Genomic DNA, 17,786 nt, shown 5'->3' on the forward strand with positions numbered 1-17,786 from the left:
TATGTGTGGAATATTATTCTCATCTCCTTAAAATCATTCAAAATAAGCTCCTCTGCATTTTTTAAAAAATGCAAGGACAGTCAAAGGTGACAACAGATATCAATGCGTGTAGCTCATACACTACGGTAAGTTAAGTTCAGAAGCTTTAGCGGACTGCGTTGTTGGCTTTATGACATAAATATGTCTTGTGGCTGGGGTTCATCAGAAAATTTGGGTTACGGAAATTAGGGTCACAAAATGTGTGACGAAAGTGAAACCTAGCAACTGTGCAGGCAGTGATGTAGGTATTAATGGATGGCCAGATAATGTTTCCTAACAACCGTGCAGGCAGTGATGCAAGGTAGTAATGGATGGCTAGATAATGTTACCTGATAACCGTGCAGGCAGTGATGCAAGGTATTAATGGATGGCCAGATAATGTTACCTGATAACCGTTCAGGCAGTGATGCAAGGTATTAATGGATGGCCAGATAATGTTACTTGATAACAGTGCAGGCAATGATGTAAGGTATTAATGGACGGCCAGATAATGTTACCTGATAACCGTGCAGGCAGTGATACAAGGTATTAATTGATGGCCAGACAATGTTACCTGATAACCGTGCAGGCAGTGATGCAAGGTATTAATGGACGGCCAGATAATGTTACCTGATAACCGTACAGGCAGTGATGCAAGGTATTAATGGACGGCCAGATAATGTTACCTGATAACCGTGCAGGCAGTGATGCAAGGTATTAATGGACGGCCAGATAATGTTACCTGATAACCGTGCAGGCAGTGATGCAAGGTATTAATTGATGGCCAGACAATGTTACCTGATAACCGTGCAAACAGTGATGTAAGGTATTAATGGACGGCCAGAAAATGTTTCCTAACAATCGTGCAGGCTGTGATGTAGGTATGAGTAGATTGTCAGATAATGTTACCTAGCCACCGTGCAGGCAGTGATGCAAGGTATTAATGGATGGCCAAACAATGTTACCTAGCAACCGTGCAGACAATGATATAAGATATGGATGGCTGGTCAGACAATGTTACCTAGCAACCGTGCCGGATGTGATGTAAGGTATTGATGGATTGCCAGATAATGTTATCTAACAACCGTGCAGGCCGTGATGTGAGATGTGGATGGATAGTCAAACAATGTTACCTAGCAACCGTGCCGGCTGTGATGTAAGGTATTGATGGATTGCCAGATAATGTTATCTAACAACCGTGCAGGCCGTGATGTGAAATGTGGATGGATAGTCAGACAATGTTACCTAGCAACCGTGCAGGCTGTGATGTAAGGTATGGATTGATGACCAGACAATGTTACCTAGCAACCGTGCAGGCTTTGATGTGAGCTATTGGTGGATGTCCAGACAATGTTACCTAACAACCGTGCAGGCTGTGATGTAAGGTATGGATGGATGTCCAGACAATGTTACCTAACAACCGTGCAGGCTGTGATGTAAGGTATTGATGGATGGCCACACAATGTTACCTAGCAGCTATGCAGGGAGTGATATAAGGTATGGATGGTCACAAGGTTTCTGCGTTCGGAGGGCTTCGGCTACGCTCGGTTGTGACGTCACCCAGTTACCCACCGCCAAGGTTAGTAACCTAACGTTTGTTTAACAAAGCCGCTGTTCCCCCTAGAAATTTGGGTGTTTTGGGTAGCTTAGAACAAGTGTCACTTGATAGATTAAGAAGGAAGGAAAGGAGGGGCAATAGGAAAATGGCTGACAAATTGTTAAAAGATTCAGAACATAACACGACTATGGCAAGTTCACCACCTCCTCTAGCCACTCCACCTACCCAGGTCTGTGATAGTTCTATGGCCCCGACTGAAGAAATTGAAAGATTGAAAAAACAGTTAGATGACAAGAAAACCTAACGATGTCCTTATACTGAAATAAGAGACAGCGGAAAGCAAATTACATCAAAGCCGCATATCCATAAGTCATTTACATAAGGAGTTAATTAAATGTAGGAGGTTAAAAAATTCTGTTCAGAGCATCCATACAAAACTGGTGAATGGTTTGAAAGGAATTTTTACTGAAAATCAAATAAAGATACTCACAAACCTGCAAAAACGCGTTAATTGGACTGATGAAGACATATCAGCGGCTTTCACTTTAAGGTACTGGTATCTAGGGAAGAAAATTTACAACGCTGGAGAAAAGGGCTTCAGAAATTGACATGCGAAACGGAAGTGGAATCAAATAATATTACAGCTCATTGATGTGAATACGATGAAGATACAATGTACATTTCCGTTTTTCTATGGGAAGGGAAGGGGTATTGCTTTACTGAACCTTACCCCCTTGGTATAGAGAGATACAGTGAGTTTCTCTCATCGGCTGGCCGGCAGGCGCGCCCAGCTTATCTGCCTCCCGTTGACTCATCACTTCCCGCTACACAGTGCAGCGACAGCGCGGGAATGCCCGCACTTCGCAGTTTTTTTAAGTTAGATAATTTATTTTGAACTTTTCAATATTACAGTCGATTACATTTAGTTCAGAAGTACCATTATACCAATTTTTTCTGACACGTTCATACAACTTTAGAGTTTTTCATATAATTGGATTTGATGTGTATAAACATTTCATCCAAATAGTTTGGCAACAAACACTTATAAACGTAACTAAAACACTCATAAGTACAAGTATGCCATACAGTTCGGTGGCAAAGGACACTTTGTCTGAGGAAGTTGGTCACCTGATAGCTGGAATGTTCCCTCACTGATGTGACTTTCTAAGTCGCTAGCATCCTAGTTAGCCAACTGAAACACGTGTACCAAATGAACCGAGACCGAAGGACATCCATTGTGTTGATCAAAGATCAAAAGTGATATAGATGGCGACCAAAGGCTGCATCAAGCTGTTGATGTCGGGAGAGTCTCCATCGTTCCTTCCTCAGATGGTCCAGAAAGCCGGTGAGTGTGAGGAACATTGGTTGCTTATAACCAGAAAGGTTGTAATGAATGGCAGCGGCTAGAAACCATAAGACTGCGTTCTTCTTCTTGCTCGATCGTTGCGGAAAGTCAAATTGCAGAAGCGCTTGTTGGAGAGAATTATCAGACTCTGCACCCTGTATTTTTTTGATAACTTTCAACGTCCATTTCCATATGACAGTAGCATTTAGGCACGTAGTAATCCGGTGAACCAAGGTGTCGGTAGAATCACAGAGAGAGCATCCGTCATCCACCAGCTGCTCATGTCTTTTCAGTTTTTCACCTGTAGGGATGATTTCATTTAGATAACTGTATACCGACACTCTCCATTCTAAGGGTAGCCACTGATTGCAGGTATTTTGCCAGATTAGTTGCCAGTTTCTAGTGGGGTGTTTTAGTTGAATGTTCGGCTCGAAGTGTCTATTTTGAAGCAGGAAGTTGTAGAGCTGTTTCACGTGATCAAAGGAGCCGTCTAAGACTTGGTTATGCGGAAGCTGTTCAATAATTGCTAGCGCTCTCTTGTAACAATATTTGAATTCACGGGTTCTTCGGAAATTGGGATCTTCTCTTAGCTGACTGAAGTGACAATCGAAGGATTCTCCCCTCATATGCATTGCCTTAATGATGTGTTTGACGAAGAGGGAACTACATTTCAGTTCCACTGCATACAGTCCTAATCCGCCAAGATGTTCCTTTAAGTTTAGCTGTTCTCGTCGCACTCTGTACCGAAAGCCTTTCCAAAGATAGTAGCCAATTGACATTTCTATGCGTTGACAGATAACATGCGGAGCAGGTAGTATTTGTGCGATGTACCAGATTTTGGATAAGGCGTAAGTGTTAATAAACCAAATTTTTTGAAATAAATTGAGCCTTCGTGTGATATTTTCTGCAAACTGGAAGCGAATCCCGTTCAAGGGAGCATTCCAATTTAGTTCTATTGTCTCGAGGATGTTCTTGCAGAAGGTGATACCCAAGATTTTGCACTTGTTGGTCGGAGAAATACCAATCTCGTCTGCACAAATAGTGCGTCGCTCCGATCCTAGTAGGAGCAGGGAAGACTTTTCAAAGTTTACCTTTGCCCCTGATGCGGTTGAAAATTCCACCAGCACACGACGCACGTCTGATAGGTCATCGGCATCGGTAAGGAGTAACGTCAAATCGTCAGCATAAGCACGCAACGTAAAGTGTTCATTGTTTACACGAAGGCCATTCAGAGTTCTGTCCAGTCTCCGGATAAGTGGTTCCATAGTTAAGATAAAGAGCAACATTGACAGTGGACATCCTTGGCGTACAGACCTATTAATTGGAATTCGACGGGACAAATGGCCGTTGATCAGCAGCCGTGATGTAGCCGTAAGGTACATGCGCTTCAAGGCCGTTACAAGTTGTGCAGGAAACCGAAGATGACTTAGTATTCTCCAAAGATAATTATGCGAAATCCTGTCAAAGGCTTTGCTGAAATCTATGTTGGCAATTGCAGCAGGCTCTTTCAGGAAAAGCAGAATAATAAAGAATTAAGTCTCGGACTGCCAACAAATTATGCATAATAGTCCTACCTGGAACCCCACACGTTTGCCCAGTACCAATCAGTGTAGGAATAATCTGTTTTATTCTATTAGCTACCACTTTAGCAAATAATTTATAATCAGTATTTAGGATAGTTATTGGTCTATAATCCGACACATATCGGCAGCTTACTTTCTTCGGAATCATTGTAATAATGGCTTCCGTAAATGCGGGCGGAAATCCTGCACGGAATGCGTAGTTAAGAACTTGGGTAAGGTCATCTCCAATCATAGACCAGAAGCGTTTGTACCATTCATAAGGGAAGCCATCTATTCCGGGCGTCTTGTTTGGAGCAGCTTTCTTGAGAATTTGTTCTAATTCCTCTTTGGTGATAGGTCTCATGAGGAAAGAGCGATCTTCTTCATCGACGTATGTTTCTACAAGGGAAAGCATATTGTCCACACCTATGCCAGACTCGTCATCGTCTGCAAACATTTCTTGGAAGTATCGTTCACCCTCGCGTAGCAACTCATTTTTGTAGGTAAGAATGTTCCCCTGAGAATCTATCCACTGGTGTATAAATTGGCGATTAGCAGATTTACGCATCTTTGCTACGTGGTGTAAAGATATCCTTTCCTTGTCCAAGAGGGAAGATCTTTTAACGTGTTGCTGAAGACGTTGTAAGTTTTGCTCTTTGAGCCGTAAGATGGTCTGTTTAATCGTTTTCATTTCATTGAACACATTTTCTCCACGTTTTTCTTTGGAATGTAAATCGCACATTACCCGCTCATAGAATTCTAGACTAGAATGAAGTTCCCGCCGGTGTTCATAATCTATGTTCCTTGCCACTGATTTCATAGCCGGTTTCAATTTCTGCATCCACCAGTCCATAATATTCCTATAACGCGAAAGACTGCTTTTGCACTGATGATACGTAACACTAAATCGCTGAACATCTTCCTCAGCCCTAAAAACATGTTTATTCATTTTCCAAATCCCCCTGCCTGGCTGATAAATGGGTAATCTGGCAAAGTTTAACGTGAATATTACGCTATGATGATCGCTGAATGCAACTGGTACGACTCTGCAGTATTCTAGAATATTTGTCTTTGTTGCAGAGATATACGCCTAGATTTTGTATCACCGCGGCAAAATGTATATTCAACACGAGGAGCATAAAGTGTCTCCAAACATCAGCCAACTGCATTCTTTGCACTACCATCTGCAGTCCTGGGCAGAAGTTAAAAACACCTGTCAAGTCACGTGGTTGGAAAATGCAATTGAAGTCGCCCATCAGAAGAACAGTATTCGGTGTCGCTATATGTGGTAGAATGTCCTGAGTGAAAAATGAATTCCGTTCCTGTTTAAACAGGGAACCAGATGGACTGTACACGTTAATGATCGTGATATTATTAAAGGAGGCTGATAATATTCTTCCGGTGTGGTCCATTGTAATGTCCGTTAGGTTAATCCCTTTCCTATACACAATAGCAGTTCCTCGAGCACTATCACCAATGTTTACTACATAATCATAATTAAATAAATAGCCTAAATGACTGCTGTTCACTTCTTGTAACAAAAGAACATCAACATCATACTCCTTTAAGATACGTCCCAACAGACCCAACGTTGTGTCACTTCTCACTCCGTTTATATTAAGAGTGGCGAAAGTCGTTAGAACTGAAGGCATAACAAGAAGACAGAGTAACGATAGAAACATGAGGTTAATAAATATTTTGGTTGACTGCAAAAATCACCTTCGCCTAAACTATTTTTTATGTAACTTAGGGTGGTCGTCCATCCGCTCAACACTTTTCCGAGGCGTACGCAAGCGAGGATCTCTAGTAGTAGTAGTAGTACTTTTCACTGTCAACTCGGGTCGCTCCTCGTGGGAGACCGCCTCACGCTGCACCTGTTGTGAAGTCAAGTTATGCTGGCTTTGGTGGGGCTGTGCTATAGTACTGTCTCGCTGTTCTACTACTTGATCAGTGTCCATCAGGTCCGAAGGACGTATAGTATTCCCTTGAGCGGTGGGTACAGGAGGAGTGCATACAGGAAGGTTGGTGCTGTGAGTGATATCATCACCAGAGTGAAGAGGATCAGAAGTTGATTCCGTATCTACAGGTAATTAAGACATTTCCATATCTCGATTAGAGGATGGGATGGAAATATCAGTAGCCTGGGAAGAAGGTACATGGTCGCCAGTGAGTTCAGTTGTCGCAGAAAGGAATTATGGGAATGGGATACACTACTGTCGATTTTCATCCGTTTAGATGTTGTTTCTTGAAGAGTAGGAAACTCTGTGGGGTCAGCCACACGAACTTGTGTGTTGTTTACGTTCCGCACTTCGCCGGGCTGAGTTGGGGTCGCTGTGTTGTCAGTCAAGGTTACTGGAGCAGGGTCCGGTTGACTAGTCGCTAACCCACTTGAGTCACCTGTATTAGCTGCAGTGTTGACAAGCCTCCTTTCGGCTAACCTAGTCTGACGTAAGGGGCATTCTGGTCGCAAATGAGTAGTGGAATTACAGGCTAGACATGTACGCACTTGCCCATCATAAATAATTTGCGCACGGTACCCTTCAATATAAATGAAAGATGGAATAGATGTTTTAATTTCCATGCGAAAAGCACGTATACCATTATGCACTCTGAAGGCATATTGCTGAGACCATTCTTCTTTCCTGTGCTTGATAATTTTGCCGTATTTACTAAGCACCGAGTTAAAGGATTCTATCGGGACTTCTGGTGGTACATTTAACACTCGAACCGTTTTCTGTACTGTTTCCGCATCACTGATTTTAACCTTCCCTATCCGACCATCCTGTAATGCCATATTGTGTGTACCCTGATAGTTACAAACCAGTCTTTCAAAAAGAGTAGTGGATATTACCTTGATGAAGGTGGCATTTTCTAGGTTGTCCAGCTGAATCATTTCGATTTGGTCCTCATTGAGTTTCAAGAAGTGTTGGATCCATTCATGAGTTTCCCATGCCGAAGGTCGGTTGTCGCGTTCGAAGGTACATTTCAAGGTATTTTTACGTGTGAATCTTGTTGCCATGTTTGTTTTCTGCGTAGTTACACAATGAACTCACTTGAATTACAGTTAACTATCACAGTTATTAGACTCGTTTACAGTACTGTTATACTGTTCAATACAACACGCTGAGAACACTACACACACACGCGCGCGGAGCGCAGGCACGTTACTGTTAGGAGATCAGAAGAATGCACTTGCCCGGTGAGGTACGGGGCGAAGGGGTTTCACCAACAGAGCCAGTGACGCAATGGTTACCATAGCAACCCCGCTACTATCCAGGCGACTTTACATTATCTTCTACTGGCAGCTCTTCGCTCCTGACAGTTGTAATCCAGCGAACTGCAAAGTGTGAGTCAATGTTTTCGTGTAGCAGACACGAGCAGATAAGAGCCGATCTGTCTGGGCTGAACAGGAAGATCGTGCTTGCAGGCCACATTCCTCATTCTTGCATTCTTCTCATCTCTACACAGTACCTTCCTCTCACCGCGTGTAGCGGCCAACTAACGCAGTTCAGGCCCGTGCTTAGAACGTGTATTAAGTGTTGATCTGTCATTAAAACTGTTCTTGAGTTGTGAAGTATTACTTCGGGGTAATTCTCATAATGCCTCCACATCTGTAAATGGTAGAGGACAGGGAATGTATGTACAATAATGATGTAAAAACAAAGTCTTGCATGGAAGTCGTTAGGCGATTTGTAACACAATTTGCAGTTGTACGCCCTCCACATGGAGAGACCATGTGGAAACTTGTAAAAAAATTTGGCAGGAACAGGTTCTTTACTTGATAAGAAGTGCAGTATTAAAAAACATGTACTTAACGAGGAAAAGGTAAATGAAATCGCGGAAAGATTAGAACATACGCCTACAAAATCCCTAAGACGACTTGGACAAGAAACCAGGTTTTCAAAGAGCTCAGCATGGCTCAAATATTTTTGCATCAGTATGATGTTTGAATATGTAAACACAGGCCCACGTTTGCCACATTCAAACAGTAGAATGATGCTGTTATTCATCTTGTGTCCTGCGCATACTCCGCTGGTTAGGGCCTGAATGTATTGTAATCTCTGCTGTCATTCGGCATGTTTTCCACAGAGGAATACGTTGACATGCTCCTCATTTATGGGGAAGCAAGTCAAAATGCATGCGAGGCACTACGTCTGTACCGGGAACGGTATCCTGACAGGCAACACCCAGCTGCTATGACATTCTGCCATGTTGAAAGATGCTTAAGGACAACAGGCGTGATTTTCAACCAGCCACCAATCCGCGATAGGCCCGTTACATCGAGTGAAACAGAAGAGGCCGTTCTGGAGGTAGCTCGTAATAATCCACACTTCAGTACAAGGGCAACTGCACAACGGGTAAACACCAGTCAGCCGTCCGTCTGCGAATACTGCATGAACATAAATTTCACTCATACCATCTTGAGCTACACCAAGAGCTCCATGGGCGGAATTCTGAAGCTCGAATGGAGTTTTGTCTCTGGCTATTAGGCAGGCTGCACAGTCATGCAGCATTCGTATCGCATATCCCAATCTCAAACGAATCGCGCTTCCAAATAATGCGAACGTCAACCGCCACAACATGCACTATCGGAGTCCGGACAATCCTCACTGAGTGCGATGGGGTGTGAAATATTGGGGGATCGCCTGACTGGACCTTATTTCTTTGAGGGCCATTGGACGCTACCTGGACTTACTGCGTCAGGAACTCCCACTGCTGCTGGAGGATGTGCCCTTGCATGATTGTTTGACGATGTGCCTGCAACACGATGAAGCTCCACCACATTCAACTTCATCCTCTGTGCAATCCCAAATCACCACATTGTCTGCGAAAGCCAATGCCTTGAAATCAGTACCGCTACACTGTTGTTTCAACCTCATTATGATTTTGTCCATTACAGAAATGAATAGCAGTAGCGACAATACACTCCCTCGTAACAAACCAATGTGAATATATTTGAAATTTTTGTTCTTTGACTTAATACATGTAGTAGCCTACTGCAATTTTGAAATATAGTGAAATATTGCTAATCTCATGTTCAAGTTATTTATATTAGGGTCATGCTAATTCTCAGTTACTCTGAATAATTGGGGTTTAGCTGTAGTGGAATGCAATTATTACGCACATTTTGTATCTGCTACAAATTTATTTACAGTTCACGTGGGTATTATACAAATAATACAATATGTTTGAAATTCATTTTAGTGAAATATGGTGTAATTTGCCGGATCAATTTCTTGTATTACTCCACGCTCTACCTGCAGAAAAAAAGAAACAAAATTATTGAACATGAATGAAATAAGACTGGTACGATTTTTTGTTATTTTTACTTGCTTTACTTGGCACGGACACAGATAGGTCTTATGGCGATGAAGGGATAGGAAAGTGCTAAGAATGGGAAGGAAGCAATCGTGGCTTTAATTAATGTACAATTGCATCATTTGCCTGGTGTGAAAATGGGCAACCATGGAAAACCATCGTCAGTGCTGCCAACAGTGGACTTGGAACCTACTATCTTCTGAATGTAAGCTCACAGTTGTGCGACCCTAACCGCACGGCCAACTTGCTTAGTAAGACAGGTACACCTCATGTAAAGATTCTGCTTAATTGAACAGCCACATGTATTCAGTGCAATTTCTACAAGAACATAGGCAATACCATTGTATGTATGTCCAACTCTTGCCCCATTTCTCTACGGGGTTGGGTATGAACTGAGATAATAATAATAATAATAATAATAATAATAATAATAATAATAATCGTATGGCCTCAGCTACCGTGTGCAGACATTTCAATTTGACGCCATCTGGCTGTCTGCTCGTCAATTTCGACGTTCCGTTTTACTCTAGTCCCCCACTAGATGGCAGACCGAGTAAACCGGATCTCTCTTGGGCGTCTATGGCTGAGATTTAATTAATTTTTTCGGGTAAACACCAAATGTGTCACCAGAGATCTTTTACATGCCGACATCGTACGACATGGAGTGTCGAATGGACTTTTTCCCGCCCTTCAAAAATCCGACTACCTCCGCCGGGTTTGAACCCGCTATCTTGGGATCCGGAGGCCGACACTCTACCACTGATCCACAGAGGCAGCTATGAACTGAGATGAATCTTGGTAGCGAGTTTTTACAATCGGATGCCCTTCATGATGTCAACCTCATCAGAGGAGTTAATGAGATGGAATGATTGATGTGATGTATGGTAATGGAAAGGGAGAGGGTGAAACCCAGAGCTGACACATAGCCTACTACTTCCGACTAGCACCAAGGGGTCTGTTCAAGGCTTTACGTCTCCATCTAACAAACAAATCACCATCAACAGTGTTACATGCCCTCACTCTGGAACTGAAGTCAGACTTTTGGGATTCAATCTAGTGATTAGAAATATTGTATCCCACTTTTGTTTTGGACATACTTATTTTCAGCTAGTATGCCTTCTCCAAGACACGGTTAATAACATTCAGCAGTTTCTCTGGATTTTTTTTTTTTTTTACAATAGTGCTTTATGTCATCTTACAGCGACGAAGGGATAGGAAAGGCCTAGGAGTGGGAAGAAGGCAGCCACGGCCTTAATTAACGTACAGCCCCAGTATTTGCCTAGTGTGAAAATGGGAAACCACAGAGAACCATCTTCAGGGCTGCCAACAGTGGGGTTCAAACCCACTATCTGCTGAATGCAAGCTAACAGTTGCGAGCTCCTAACCGCACAGCCAACTCGCCTAGTCCCGGATCTTCTGCAGACTTGGATATAATAACAATATAATCTCATAATTTTGATTTCCTCTCTTCGGATTGTGATTTCCTTTCCAAATCCCTCTTTGATTTCCTTCACCTCCCGATCTATATAAACATTGAAAAGGTGAGGGGACATACTCCAGCCTTGCTTCACTCCTTTATGGACTGAATTGCAAGAGAGTAAAAATGTGTTTTTCATCCACAGAGAATAATTTCCACTATTGCTCGGCACTCAACGTGTTAATGGCAAGTCATTGGCACAAGACAAATTGCTTGTACTACATTTCCATCCAACCGAATCCCAACATCGAGCAATAATCCAAGTTTCCAACTTCTGCAAAATAAATTGAGAGGTCTCGCCCTCAAAACTCTCACCTTGGTCACTCAGCAGTTTCTGCAACACCCTCAGTGGTTGCCTCTCCTTGACTAGCAGCACCATCATCCATCTGAGTTTGGCCCTGTTCAGCTACACCTCCTGCAGCATCCTGAGCTTCTGCAGCATCTTGAGCATTTGCCTGTCAATATAAACAAGATTTAATGACTCTCGTTACATGCAGATACATATTTTTGAAGGAGCTGCATATCTCACAATAATAATAATAATAATAATAATAATAATAATAATAATAATAATAATAATACCATTTTATTCCAGGTCTAATAGATGTTAGAGTAAACCAAATCTCATACGGGTGCCTATGCTGAGATTTAATTGATTTATTTGGGTAAACACAAAATGTGTAACAGAGATCTTCCGCATGCCGACATCGTATGACACGGAGTGTCGAATGCACTTCCTTCTTAATTTTACAGAAAATCCAACTACCTCTGCTGATTCTTAATCGGTGATCTTGGGTTCCAAAGGCCGACCCTCTGCCATTGATCGACAGAGGGACCTATTAAAAACAAAAATTTCCTAGTGATTGTAAAGCACATCTGTGCAACTTATGAAAAATTTGATTTTTCAGCATATAACAATCGAGAAAAGTATGGCACAGTTGTGTATAGTCACTTCCATCTTCATCCCCCTTCACAAAAAAAAAAGATAAACAAGGATTTTTTTACAAGTTGGTTTTTTTTAACAAGTTTCTTTACGTTGCACCGACACAGATAGGTCTTACGGCAACGATGGGACGGGAAAGGGCTAGGAGTGGGAAGGAAGCAGCCGTAGCCTTAATTATTAAGGTACAGCCCCAGCAATTGCCTGGTGTGAAAATGGGAAAGCACAGAAAACCATCTTCAGGGCTGCCGACAGTGGGGTTCGAACACACTACCTCCCGAATACTGGATACTGGCCGCACTTAAGTGACTGTAGCTATCGAGCTTGGTAAAAAAGGAATTATGAAAATTATTGAACCACTTCACTAATGTCACATGCAAGTAAATTCTCGCTACATATCATAAACGAATATCTGAAGGTTTACATTAGAAATCAGCTCCCATCATAACAGGCTGGTTTTGTCAAGGGAAGAGAAAGTAGGAAACAGATTCTAAATATTCATCGGTTGGTTGAGAAGGCACAAGAATTCAACATTCTGTAATTCTTTGACTGCCAAAAGACCTTGAATTCCTTTTTGAGGGTAAAGTTGTGATGTGTTCTAGAGGAAACGGTAATTCCATCTCATCTCATCTCATCTCATCTCATCTCATCTCATCTCATTTAGAAAAGGGCTGTAGGGTAACAACTTGGCCATATTAAGAGTTGATGATTGAGTACAATGAATTATAATTCAATTGGTAGAATTTAGTTCCAACATCATCATCATTATTATTATTATTATTATTATTATTATTATTATTATTATTATTATTATTATTATTATTATTATTATTATTATTATTGTCGTCGTCGTCACCGCCAGCCAAATTGTCACGGACTAGTACCGCTCCCTATTGCTGCGAAGTTTTATATGATTATTGTTATACGAATGGAGGAGAATAGATTACCTAGCAGAATAATGGACTTGGTCATTGAGGGTAAGAGAAATAGAAGAAGAGCAACGGACGATAGTTCTGTTTTCAGTTTGTGGAGACGCTGATAGTTTATCATGAATATGTTCTTTCCCCTCCCTCCGAAGGGCCATGGCCTACCAAGCGACCGCTGCTTAGCTCGAAGGGCTGCAGATTATGAGGTGTCATGTGGTCAGTACGACGAATCCTCTCTGTCGTTATACTGAGCTTCCTAGACCGAGGATGCCATCTCACCTTCAGATAGCTCCTCAATTGTAATCATGTAGGCTGAGTGGACCTCGAACCAGCCCTCAGATAGAGGTAAAAATCCCTGACCTGGCCGGGAATCGAACCCCGTGCCTCCGGATAAGAGGCAGGCACGCTACCCCTACACCGCGGGACCGGCATAATTAATATGTACCCTATGCTATTATTAGTAGCAGTAGTAGTAGTAGTAGTAGTAGTAGTACCGGCGATAAAGGGGGCGAGGGGGGCAGTCGCCCCCCCACACACACACTTTGTGGAGAAACACTACATTTTTATTCTATTTTACCCACCTAAAACAAGGAATGATAAAAAAGCAATGGTACTAGTATGTAAACCCTGTTGTCTATTACAAAATTATTTTTAAATTTCTTTAAATATTAAATATATCTTTCTTTATTTCTTTCTTTCTTAATCCGTTTAACCTCCAGGGTTGGTTTTTCCCCTCAGTCTCAGCGAGGGATCCCACCTCCACTGCCTCAAGGACAGTGTCCTGGAGCGTGAGACTTTTGGTTGGGGGTATACAAGTGGGCGGCCTTACCTGCTATGCTGAACAGGGACCTTGTGAGGGAATGAGAAGATTGGAAAGGATAGAAGGGGAAGAGGGAAGAAAGCGGCCGTGGCCTTAAATTAAGTATCTTCCCGGCATTTGCCTGGGGGAGAAGTGGGAAACCACGGAAAACCACTTCGAGGATGGCTGAAGTCGAAATCGAACCCAATTTTAAAAAAAATAAGTAGGAGTACGCAGGACCTAGATATCTTGGTATCGTTTCCTTCCTTCTGTCATGATATTTCTCATAACTTATAATATAACTTAATTTTCCTGCTACCGGGCGAGTTGGCCGTGCGCGTAGAGGCGCGTGGCTGTGAGCTTGCATCCGGGAGATAGTAGGTTCGAATCCCACTATCGGCAGCCCTGAAGATGGTTTTCCGTGGTTTCCCATTTTCACACCAGGCAAATGCTGGGGCTGTACCTTAATTAAGGCCACGGCCGCTTCCTTCCAACTCCTAGGCCTTTCCTATCCCATCGTCGCCATAAGACCTATCTGTGTCGGTGCGACGTAAAGCCCCTAGCAAAAAAAAATTCCTGCTTGTTCTTTCCTGTTCCTGCTCTTGTATTTAAATGTATTTTCCTTTCTTTATGTCGTTTATGTAAATACGGTATGTGTTATATAGGATTGTACAGCTTTTATTGTGTATATTCGTGTACTTTGTATATACACTATTATTATTATTATTATTATTATTATTATTATTATTATTATTATTATTATTATTATTATTATTTCGTATGGCAAAACAAGAATACATTATAAGTACATATAAATACATTATATATACACTGACTGAGCAAATGTCATGGGATAACGGTGCACTGATGCGCAGGTGTGTCGTCTGCGCACCACACGCCCCCTGTGCCAACGGCAGTTGTATAGGAGATCTTGTAAGCAGTGGCAATGCATGTGACAGGTGTAACATGGAACGTCGTCGTGAGCTGACACCGTTCGAACGGGGTATGGTTGTCGGTGCCCGACGGATGGGAAGTGCGATTTCGGAAGTGGTGCGGGAATTCGGCTTCACACAGTCAACCGTGTCCAGGGTGATCGTGAATGGTTGAATGCGGGTGTCGCCGTCCACAACAGACGAACGACCGGCCATTCAGCCACCCTCGATGACCGCGACCGGCGACATCTGAGACGGGTTGTCAATAGTGACAGACGGGCAACCGTGCAACAAATCACGGCTCAATTCAACACAGGCCGTGCTAGACATGTCTCCCAGTGGACAATCCGTAGGAACATGGGTTCTATGGGGTATGGGAGCCGGCGCCGCACACGGGTGCTGCTGTTAACCCAACGTCATCGGGCACAACGACGCGCATTTGTCGCCGGTCACCAGAGATGGACACTGGAACAATGGCGTAACGTGATATGGTCGGACGAATCACGATTTCAGCTGCATCATGCCGATGGGAGGCACCGTGTATGGCGCAGACCACATGAAGCTATGAATTCCGCCTGCCTCAAAGGTGTGGTCCAGGGCGCTGGTGTCTCTGTTATGGTCTGGAGTGCATTTTCCTGGTATGGAATGGGCCCCCTAGTTGTTCTGGAAGAGACTTTGAATGGAACGCGGTATGTTGAGCTGCTCAGAGACCATCTCCACCCATTTTTGGCCTTCCAGCGCCCAGACGGTTCTGCGGTGTTTCAAGATGATAACGCGCGGCCACATCGCTCCCACGTTGCCCGGGAATGGTTCCAGGAACATGCAGTGGAGGTCCAACGACTGCCATGGCCACCCAGGGGCCCCGATATGAACCCTATCGAGCATATATAGGATGTCCTGGAACGCAGGCTCCGTGCCATGGATCCTGCACCCACGAACAGACCAGCATTGGCGGCCGCTCTGCAAACGATTTGGTGTCAGCAGCGTCCAGAGGACTACCAGGGACTTGTCGACTCACTTCTACGGCGTCTCACTGCAGTTCGCAGGACCAGAGGAGGCCCCACACGCTATTAGGTGACTATCCCATGACATTTGCTAAGTCAGGATTATATCTTTCATTTTAGATGAATATCTATTGTACATAGCTCGGATCTTTGTAATTCGGCGTTATGCTGTTGCTGATCCTGAATAAATAAATTAATTAATTAAAAAATGCCATTCGACGCAGCTAACGGATTTTTCAGCGCCACAGCAAGTATATAGTGGTGACTCGCACAGCAGCGTGTAGAAGCGTAATCAATCACTATCTGATGGCACAGAACCTTAGATGCGCACATTTGTAATTGTTCCTTCGGTGAAAGTTTTACTGTAAAGAATTGAATCAAAATGTCATAAAACTATTATAATCATAGTTAAGATGCTAAACTGTCAGCCACCGGGCGAGTTGGCCGTGCGGTTAGAGGCGCGCGGCTGTGAGCTTGCATCCGGGAGATAGTGGGTTCGAATCCCACTGTCGGCATCCCTGAAGATGGATTTCCATGGTTTCCTATTTTCACACCAGGCAAATACTGGGGCAGTTCCTCAATTAAGGCCACGGCCGCTTCCTTCCAACTCCTAGGCCTTTCCTATCCCATCGTCGCCATAAGACCTATCTATGTCGGTGCGACGTAAAGCCACTAGCAAAAAAACCTGTCAGCCTTTACTTCTTTGTCGAAATCCGCTCGGAGAGCACCAAAACTTATCATTTTGTAGCTATTTTCTTTCAGTTTTAATGTCTACCCCGCACTATATTCCCCGGACCACCGGTACATTTTGTTGTCTACAACTTTTTTGCTCCCCCCCCCCCCACTTCTAATTCCCAATCGCCGGTACTGATTGTTGTTAATATTATTATTATTATTATTATTATTATTATTATTATTATTATTATTATTAATATTATTAATATTATTATTGTTGTTGTTGTTGTCGTTGTTACGGTCTTGTGGAGACGCCGAGATGCTGTCATTTAGTTCTGCGAGAGTTCTTGGCAAATCTACCAACACTGAACTCGCGAATTTGAGTACCGGTACCGATACCTTCAAATAGGTTACCGGCCGAATGAGCCGTAATCAAACCGGCCATTTTGGGCTCAGAACGCCAGCACTGAACCACTCAAATAGGTAGCTATAGGAGAATCCCCTACAAACATGATGCTAACCCAAATCTTTTTAATGAATTCTGAATAGTTGTTTGTAGAATCGAAAGTGTGCTGGCCACTTACCAATAATCCTGCTGTCAACAGAAGAACTGCTACAAGAAATACGGCCTTCATGATGTAAATAGATGTACCAGGGACTGCTGAAAACAGAAACTGATGTGGTAGCTGGATTTTGCCCTGATTTATATACAGTAAAGATCAGTGTCATCAGCGAATCAAATCATAATATCTATTTCATTCAATCAAATGTTGTTTTTTGTAAACTTTTTTCTTGACTCTTTTATTAATTTTTGTAGGCAATGAACGATATCTATCATCTCTGAAAGAGAGAGATATTTTCGTCTTTAGTTTATGAATTTATTGTCGTTAACAGAATTATAATTTATATAAAAATAGAAACAATATCGGAACATTAAAATAATTAAAATACACTTTTTGTCGGTAGGGAAAGGGAAATACGTCACATCAGTTTCGGGAAAACGATATGATCCACAGAGATGTTATCAAAAATGTTAGTCAACAATAAAAAGCATAGCACGCAAACCACCTATAAAGGCATGGTGTACCGGTATTGCAGATTTGAATAAAAAACAGAACTCTGTCTCGTAACGAATTTACTAGATGGTTTTTTCAGCGCCACAGCAAGTACTGGAGACTCGCACAGCAGCGTATAGAAGCGTGATCAGTCACTACCTGATGACACAGAACCT

The 17,786-nt window shown here is 42.8% G+C and overlaps 1 long non-coding RNA gene across 1 annotated transcript; it reads right to left on the bottom strand.

Moving 5' to 3' along the window:
- Positions 1–9,609: 9,609 nt before the first annotated feature.
- Positions 9,610–17,224, bottom strand: LOC136886363 (uncharacterized). The gene is made up of 3 exons (XR_010861779.2): positions 17,140–17,224; positions 11,595–11,734; positions 9,610–9,741 (listed from the first exon to the last, which is right to left on the bottom strand). It is a non-coding gene; the product is annotated as an uncharacterized lncRNA (long non-coding RNA).
- Between the last annotated feature and the right edge of the window lie 562 nt (positions 17,225–17,786).

This window comes from Anabrus simplex, chromosome X, assembly GCF_040414725.1.
Source record: "Anabrus simplex isolate iqAnaSimp1 chromosome X, ASM4041472v1, whole genome shotgun sequence".
NCBI classification, from domain to species: Eukaryota; Metazoa; Arthropoda; class Insecta; order Orthoptera; family Tettigoniidae; genus Anabrus; species Anabrus simplex.